This window comes from Rissa tridactyla, chromosome 4 (assembly GCF_028500815.1).
Source record: "Rissa tridactyla isolate bRisTri1 chromosome 4, bRisTri1.patW.cur.20221130, whole genome shotgun sequence".
NCBI classification, from domain to species: domain Eukaryota; kingdom Metazoa; phylum Chordata; class Aves; order Charadriiformes; family Laridae; genus Rissa; species Rissa tridactyla.
Genome location: NC_071469.1, coordinates 9,737,429 through 9,747,006, shown reverse-complemented (window position 1 = coordinate 9,747,006; position 9,578 = coordinate 9,737,429). Strand labels below are relative to the sequence as shown.

At 37.2% G+C, this 9,578-nt stretch overlaps 1 long non-coding RNA gene across 3 annotated transcripts in view; it reads right to left on the bottom strand.

The window, feature by feature from the left end:
- Positions 1-2,379: 2,379 nt before the first annotated feature.
- LOC128909060 (uncharacterized) overlaps positions 2,380-9,578 on the bottom strand; it is a 33,527-nt gene continuing 26,328 nt past the window's right edge. For 2 of the 3 annotated variants that reach the window (XR_008466212.1, XR_008466210.1), the window contains exon 3: positions 6,393-8,624. This is a non-coding gene — a long non-coding RNA (uncharacterized LOC128909060). The other variant, XR_008466211.1, reaches the window with a different exon arrangement.

Sequence of the window (9,578 nt, the reverse complement as noted above, 5' to 3'; positions counted from 1 at the left end):
TCAGTCTTGTAAGTAATGAGACATATAATTTAGGGGTAGGGAAATATAGGCGGGTGTCAATGTTAGTAAATTATAGCTCTCAAGAGCCACTCATCGCATCTTTTGCTTCCTAATTTTATAAATATTAATCAAGCTTCTCTTCACTCATCTCCTAAAAAATAACATCCTACAGAATTATTCAGATACGCATTTTATTAACATATAATCTGGTTGATTACTTAACCATACAAACTCTAAAATGACTTAACAAAATAAAGCATTAAGTATATGCTGATTCAATCTGGAAGTGTATTTCATCCGCAAACATCAATTGGCATACGTGTCACCCCAAATTAAACGCTTGTGGTGTACTGGAAAAAAAAATCCTCCTTCTCAGCTACTAACTAGTCTCAACATAGTTTATACGGCTGTTTTTTTGCAACTATTTCTAGCAATTTTCTTATTTTTCACCATGCAACATCTTATAGTTTGGTAACCAAAATGATCCAAATATGCTTGTAAACTTGAATGATACTGATCCTGTAAAAAATAGACAAAATTATGAATCCAATGCTCCACTGACACATTTGCACAATTTTCATCAACTTTCACACATGGATTTTAATTTAGGTTTAGAAAAGAAGGGGATGATTTTGAGATGATTCACACTGGTCTCCCTTTGGAGTTTTGAGTTGCTGAAGTTTGCTAAATTGTAGAGCCTCCCAAAACATCTCACCACTGTCAGTTTTGTCCTCGTGTTCCAGTTTTTTGCTAATTAGATCAAGCTAGACTTCCACTCAGCCTGCAACGGCAGTATCACCAGCCTGTAATCAAACTCTCAAATCTCTTCGAAACTCCTTTAGTTGCTTTTGCGGAGCATAGCATCTCTCTGCAGATCCATTATTGGTCCTTACTTGGGGGCTGTTTCTATTAAGAGCTTCCTTGTGTTTAGTGCAAATTTCATCCTACTTAGGACTAAAGGGCCCAAAGGACGGACAAGAAAGGCTGGGCTAGTGCCATTGCAAGCTGGAGTGCTCGATCTCCTCCTTCAGCCACTACTCGTAAGGCTTACTTTGGCTGCAGAAGAGTTTTTAACTACCTACAACATGCAGTAAGACTACATATCAGCAAGTTTTAAACACTCTGATGAACATTTCTACCAAAGGTTAAATGCGACAGTGTCTGAGAAGCCCTCACATGATTTTTTTTCTCATAAGAAAACCTGTAAACACCTCCTTGTCCTAACTTTCTCTTGGCGGGTACATTGTGCTGGTAAGCAACTGAGGGGTTAACAGGCAAACTCCTGTTACACCTGTAAGTAACGTGGACTACTGATACCATTTGGAGGAGGGGTGTTTTGTTTCAAAGTACTTAAGTAACTCAGCAGAAGGAGGCCTGTCTCATTTAGATTCATTTATAAACTTCAGCATTGAAACACACACCTCCATAGGCTCTTTGTTCCTCCTCGTTTCTATACCTTTGCAGAGGATAAGCAGTAGTTAGGTGTGAGTCCTCAGAGTGGAAAGAAGGAACAAAAGTTATAGAAGAGGATACTTCCAATAGATGTAATCTATTATGCAGCAAAGAGAGATGATCTGAGGACAAACACAGGCCAGAAGCTTTTGGCAGCACACCTACCAATGACATTCTGTGCTATTTTTGTTATCAAAATCCCAAGCATAGACACAGACAGAAAATGCTTTGGCTAGAACAATTTGTTTTACTCATCAAACTGGTATAAGCTCTATCATCAAAACACTTCTTACGGCCAGTATAAGTTGTTTATATCAGCTTAGGTGTTGTTTATATCAGCTGGACTCTTAATTCTTGAACGAACTTGAGTCCTGAACAAGGCTGTGCTATTAGAGCTGCCCAGAGGAGCAAAACCACAGAGATAAGGACGGGAGAAAGCAAGACCGTAGGGCTGTAATTCCATCCACCAGGCCCTTCACTCGGTCACTAGTAACACAGCATGCAATCGCATGAAACAGCAAGCCATGCTCAAAGTTCATCCCCATGAAAAGGGAGAGAACTGGTCTCTTCCATTTTGCTTGACCTGCTCCCCACACATCCAGTTGAATTCTGCCAGTGAGAACTCTCCGCTGCCGTTGGACCTCCCATTTAGCAGATTCAACTTGTCCAGCAAAAAAAAAGGGTTTTCTTGTGTGAGTTGCATCAGCTCAGGAAAACACTCAATGGATGTCAGATCTAACATGAAGAGGAAGGTAGAGCTTTTCCTTGTCAGCTAGGCGGTAGAGCTGCACAGACTTCAGTTTAGTTTTCTGGGTATAAATGATGAAATCCAAACAAACCAGAAGAGCACTGGTTGGCAACACGTTGTTGTGACCACTGAAGGTACCCAGGCTGCAGTCACCTAACCTGAAGATTACAAGCGGCAAGTACAGATCAACACAAGGAGGGTGGAATAGGGGCAAATTCCACTTAAATTTTTCTTTTTTCTTTTTTTTTTTTTTTTTAAACTTTCAGGCCATAGTCTTCAGCCTTTCCCACAGCATTTAACAGTATCTGTGAAGCAGGGAATTAATTTGTGGTAGAATTTCAAATTATACCATTACTTTACTGTTTTTCACATTGTCTAAAATATTTTATGTTTACAATATTTATCCTTCCAAAACAGAGATAAGACTGGACAAAGTCAACTATTTTTTTATCCTCGCAATTCCTTAACTAAAGTATTTTTTTTAACTGATGTAACTGCCACTGAAGTATGACTTGTATTATGAGAAACAAGCACTCAATGTGATGCATTTGGATTAAAACTTTTCAAGATCCAAATTTGTGCTGAAACCTGTAAAGGGATCAGAGTTAAACTGACAAAAAGCACTTTTTAAAAACATCAAAATTGAAATTCACACTTTCCGCTGATTACCATCATCTTCAGATAAACATAGTTCAAAGTTCCCCAGCCCCCTTCCCCATAGATTTGTTTGCTAGACATATCAAAAATCCAACCTTCTGTTGCTGGGCATAAATGGAAAATTACTTTCAAACTGAAAGCAAATATACACTTTGCTCTTTTTGCAACAACTGGAAGGTCAGTTAAGAAGCCCTGTATTTCCTCAATTCAAAACCTCACACAGGTTTCTCTATGCAGTTTACATTAGTTAAGTCATTTGCTAAAATAAGCACGCATATTCAAACACAAAGTTCAGCTTTTATTTCCACTTCATTTCTTTTTTCATCAAAATACTACTTTCTTTACTAAAACAGCTTTAATATAGAACTTTAAAAAAAAAGGCGGGGGAGGAAGGCACTTTGTTTATTGCTTGCTGTTTAACTTGCAAGTTAAAAGCCTGGCTCCTTCATCAGATTTAAAAGCTGCAAAGGACAGAAGACACCTTCCATGGGCTGGTGGCGGTTTCTGGGGCTTTGTGCAAGGGGCATGCTCGTGCAGATGTTCATTTCATGAAGACATCACCATTTCTTGTGGATCTCCTAAGGTATGGATGAGGAGCAATCAAAAAATCAGACTGAAAATATCCTTCCACTTGTCTGTCTTTCTGCTTATTTCTTCCTCAGCCCTTAAAACACAGTTCTAAGGAACCTCACACACCATCCTGACATTGCTCTTTCCAATTCTACCAAGTGTTAATGGTAACTCTTAGGAAATTAACTAGTCTTGCATACAAAGATAATGACAGGGTGACTAAAATGGTCTTAGGAAACGTAGAAAGAATCTTTAAAATCTTTTTGGTTATCACGCAGATAAAAGCTGGATGACTCAAGACGAACTGCCTCTTCTCGCTTTGTAATGAATGCTTTCCTTAAGAAAAATAATTAATTTTGTGCAAGGACTTACAGCTTTCAAAAAAAGTGCTCACTAAAGAAAAAAACAGCCTTGAAGAATTGTTAGGTTATGCTTCTTCATTGAAAAATTAAAACAGCAGGAAACCTCTGATGTTTCCTCCGATGCAACCCAACAGAAGTGGACTTGAAGAGTGGGTGCTGAGGACCTGCTATCCACACTAAATGAATACTACCGCCCAGCTCATGGTTGGACCACCTCTTCTGGTTTAGTCTCACCCCAAAAGAATAAAGTTTGCTCATTCCCAGGTTTCTCTGCGATGCTACCAACGCATGGTAAATTAGGATTAACAAGAAGATCTCTTCAGAAACGCACACCTCATCCAAATTAAAACAATAATCACCTTGTTTTTCACATCACAGAAAGGCAGTACGACTAGACTTACGTATCAAGCAGCAGAATAAAGACAGAAGTGGAAAAACATCAAGGCTTCATCTTGAAATAACATAAATAATTACTACTTCAATTTAGGATTTGCACAACTTTTTTTCTTTTTTTTTTTTTTTTTAATAATTGTTTGTTTCCAACCTTATTCTTTTAAGTGCCACAATTGTTGAAACAACCAACTGGGAAACTATATTTAAAAAAATATGGCACCTTGCCAATTGTCACAGCTGATTTTGTTTAGGGATACTGTGAAATGTTTATTTCTCTGCTTGTGCTTGTACTACATCAATAGGTGTAGATTTGACAGATGCTTCGTCACTGTGCCTTAAACTATACTAAGTTCTTGTTCATATTTACCGTATGAGGACAATAAAGAGTTAGAATAATGCAATATTCTGCAGGGTAGTTTAAACATCTTTACTGGATCATGTAAACGATAATGTATCATGATATTTTATTTTTCAGTCTATATTTTCATTTTCAGTCTGTTTTTCCGCTTTCTAAGAGCTACAGAAGTAGATCATTCCTCACACATACACCTTAGGAGAACCACAAGGAAAGGGCATATCTTCATGAAATGTATCATGATAATGTACATTTCTAAATTTTCTTGCAAGAGTCTTTCTAACTAGGTATTTTCATGTAGTTATTAGCCTTTGTGGTGTCTGAGTGTCTTTCACATAAGTATACTTAATATTCATATAAATATATATCCCTCTGCAGCAGTAAAATAATTTGAAGTGATTGTTAGGATTAACAAATGTTAAATGTGTACAAAGATCCAGTGTGTTTCTACTTTTGAGGCACCTGGCAAGGACAAATATTTTAAAATATCAGAATACTACACAAAAAGATCTGTCGGAATCTGATATAATCTGAGAAAGATAACATACAAGACAATGAAAAGTAAGAATTATAACACAGAATCACACTGACAGATTAAAAAAAATGCAACTTTAAAACTGCTGGCATTAAAAGCTACGCTTAATTTTGGAGCCAAGTAGTGAGAGTAACCCTTTACCAAATTAATGATATCAAAACATTGGAAAAATTATTTTTGCTCAACATAAAAAGTTAAAAACATATTGAAACACTTTTTCTATGGAGGAAAAAAATGACTTTTTAAAATAAAAAACTTATTTCAAACTAAAATTCCAATAATATAGTGCTAATTTGTAAAATCTTTAATAGAAAATATTGTACTTTTTACTGTTGTTTTGAAATGAGCATCATTTTTGCACCCCACACTTGAGAATATTCATAGGGTACCATCCACTAATATTACCAACCATTTAATTTTTACAGTTGAGTAATCATTTCTTTTTTTAGTGACTGATACATTGCAAGATCAAGGGTTGCAGACAGATGAACACCACAAATGTTCCAGCTGACCTCACTTTCCAAAATGCATCATTCCTACAAATAAACGTCATTAAACATAAGCGGGCAGTCAAATTACAGAATTAAAACATAATCCTGCATTACTCAAGGGAGTAGTTGCTTATTAGCAGGTTGACTGACTGCAGGAAAACTATTTACTAGAATAAATGTTTCTGGGGTTGTGCTTTTGGGACATACTCCGAAGCCTTTTAAAGTAAATAGTCTGATTAACTGACTCCTAGTTTAGGCTGATGTATTATCATGGCAAAGATAAGAAGTTTTATCTTAATGGAGAATATATCACTCTCCCTCACAAACCAGAGCAGACAGGAGTGAAGCCTAGTTAGACTCTGGCAGGCACTGAATCACATCCAAGCCTGTTTTAGATTTAAATGGAAGAAGACCTTGTTACCTGGGTCCCTCCAACCTCCCTGTGAAAGCACTTGGGGACTGAGCCAGGGCTCTGCTATCAGCAGCCAGAGTCCAACCACACCAAAAATAAAACCCAAACCAAACAAAAAAAAAACCCTTTTGTTGCACTGGTGTAAGGTCCTGTTACTAATCCATCTGTGGCACAAATCCTTCCTGAGAAGCAGTTTTACCCGAGTCAATTTGCACATGGCTTGCAAATGTTCACCTACACCCTCCCTTAATAGTTCAATACATCAGGAACTTACCCATATGTTTCCCTACTTTTTAAAAGCAGATATCTTAATGTCTTCCTTATTTTCCCCCCGTGAGACATCATTAATGAAATACCAGTTAAAAATATCTTCTAAAGATTTAAATTACCACATTAGAGACTCTCCTCCTAGAATGAACAACAGAAAAGGCACGTTTTAATTACATGAGTTATGAAACCAGATCAAACCATTATAAGGAAAAAAAACATTTCCTTCTTTAGCAGGAACATATTCCCATATAAATGTGTTTATTCTGAGATACAAATATTCTAATGAATTTTTCCAAATGTTCCAAAACTAACTTGTGCTTCTTTTTTCTTATTTTTCTGTTCCAAACCAGTAAAAGCCCAAATCTGTTCCAAAGGCAAACGTGATGCTCAGCAGTAGTTTAATGAATTGCTTTGACCCAGTGAAATACACCATGTCCACTCCAAGTAATGAGACACTTGGCAGAAAGTATCACATCACAAGAACAATAGCAGCAGCCCGGCACTATGGTCCACAAAATACTGTAACCTCTGAGCAATCTCTCTCCAAACAATGGAGGGGAAGATAAGGTAACATTTCTACTCGGCTAACTGCGTGTGCAGTTGCTTTGGCCTGTAACATTTTATCAGCATTTTAACCATAGGAAAAGGTTTATAAATGTTTTCATTTCCCGATTTTCTTAACATAGTGTTATTAGCAAGACTTAGCTCACGCTGACTTAAGATTACAGAGACTTTTGATTAAACAACAAACATGTAAAATACACTAAAATATCACCACAACATCAGTTTTTGAAGATGACATGTCTACCCATATAACATGTTAATTAGATTTGGGGTGAAGGCAGACAGGAAATCGGTTTGTTTTTCTGGCTTTATCATCTTTTGATATAATTACCACTCTGTTATTGGAACAGAGAGTACAACCCTACACATACATGATCTGAAGTTTAAAAGAAGATGACAAAGCAGAAGTGGAAAGGAAAATGGCAAATCTGTATCCATAAATAAAAACACGGCCAGAGACGTCATGTTATGCTCAACACTAAAATGAACAGCGATAAAACAGGTGAGAAAATGAAGGAACAGAGACTGCAAAGCATGAAACGCTATTGCTACACCAGGAAGACTGAGCCTTGCTAGATCATGATGAGATTTTACTGAATGTGTGCATGCAAAAGTTTGAATGTTATCTTCAGAGTTTTGCAACAATAAAATTATCTTGCTGGAGCTTCTCTTGGAGGCAATGACAACTAACGGAAGAACCGCCATCAGGACACAGGCACAAGAAAAGGCCCACAGCATCAGTCTCAGATGCTATTCAAAACAGACTGAAGGTCTCTAGAAAACCAAAAATTGGCGATCCTTCTACAAATATGTTATTTTTGTCAACACTGTACTTGTGACTTAGAAGACACAATTTCTACAGTTCTGGTGTGTGCACTGAACCTCAAGACCATTTTCAGACTTTTATTTCTTTTTTAAATACAAAATACATCTCAGAATAAAACAATGAACTGGCATGTGTTACACGAATAGTACATCTGCCAGGGATTAAAGTACTTCCATTCATACATCTTGTGCCATATTTTAAAAAGGAAAAGGTGTACAGCTATTCCAGACAAATACAATTTAATAGGTGTAAATTAATTTATCCTTTTCCTACTTCAGTGACAAAAGGCACCTTTGTATTTAAAAATAAAAAATAAAAATCTGAGTAGCCAGATCTTTTAATTAAAAATATGCTTTGTTACTCAATTGAATTTGTTGTTCAATTTCATAAATATTAAACACTGTAATCTATAGTTCTTATTCTGGATAATACCTCAAAATGTGTTAAAAGTGCATCCTGTGAGGTCAGCTATCACCTATCACTCATGTTTCACAAAAATACCTAAAAGCAGCTCAAGGTCATAGCTAAAAGGGCAAGTGTTAGGGCACAGACTGAAATACCCCAAAATTAAGGCATAAAAAAAGCAGAAAAAAAGCACTACTTAATCAACAGGTATGGACTTTTCAACCAACCTTTCTATATAGTAAAAGCAACACCGTTTAATTCACTCAACATGTTTTAAGGTGTTTATTTTTGAGACATAAGTACTTAGTGTAGATGTGTATAGCCCATTTTATATCTGGTTTTATTCACTTGTTTATCATTTATACTTAAGCAGGGATGACAAACAAGGGCAAGGACAGGTTTTGAATGAAACGCACGGGTCTTAGGAAGCGGCGTCCCAGATCGCGGAAGAGGAGTCATTACTCGGAGAGAAATCCTGCGGGTTTCCCAGAGGACAGAGGTCCCAGGCGGACGGAAGGTCTGTGTTCAGCACAGTCTCCATGGCAACAGTGGTGGGCATCGCACACAGGGTACCACATCCTACACTGCAGTCAACATGCAAAAAAGCAGACCTGGTATTAGTGTTGCTCTCCTCCTTACACTTCACAGACTTTCCTTTTATACCCAGTATTCTGCTTCTAGGTGGTTGTTACTCACGCAGTATGATTATTACCACCACCAGCACTACTAGCCATTAATCATCATATATTCAGGAACAGGCCAGGGGATCAGCAGCATCAGGGTCTGAATCGGGGTTAGGCATAAACTTTCTAATATCTGACTGTAGAAAGGAAGCTAATGGACAGTTATGCACAACGCTGGCTAAATGAATTCCTGGTGTAAATCCATTATGGTCAGTAAAATTATTTCTAGGATGAATATGGCTCCGGATGCTTATTGATTACTGAAGAAAATTTGCACACTGAATATTTTATTTATCAAGTTTCTTACGTATACAGCTATTAAGATCAACGCTGGAATAATAGTAAAAGTTCCATTTTCATTCAAATAGCTCCTGGTGCTTTCTGTGTTATAACTACTACATAAAACTCAATCAAAATCACATGATGCTTGAATTAAATTACTAATTATCAGGAAATACACAGAACACTCATATTAATTTTAATAGACATAGAACAATAATATTAGCAGAGCAGCCCAAATGATGGGCCAGAATTTCATGGTCAGGAGTAACCTAGAATATAAACCAAAACGATGGCTTCTGAATTAAATCTTACAGAGCTTGCTCTCTAAGTATCAGACAAGAGACAATAGATGGATTCGAAAAGGAAAGGGGGTATACAAGGGAAAAGGAGACAATGTTGGCCAGCACTATAGGCAGAGTCACCTGAGCGCACCAGCTGCCCGCCTGCCTCAGGAGTCCTTATTTCCTGAAGGAAGAAAGTTTACCAGTGCCAGTGTTACTCATTATTGTAGGGCTGCCAACATTTTCCCTCTCCTGAAAGAGAAAAATGTGTATACCACGTAAAGCCCAAGAA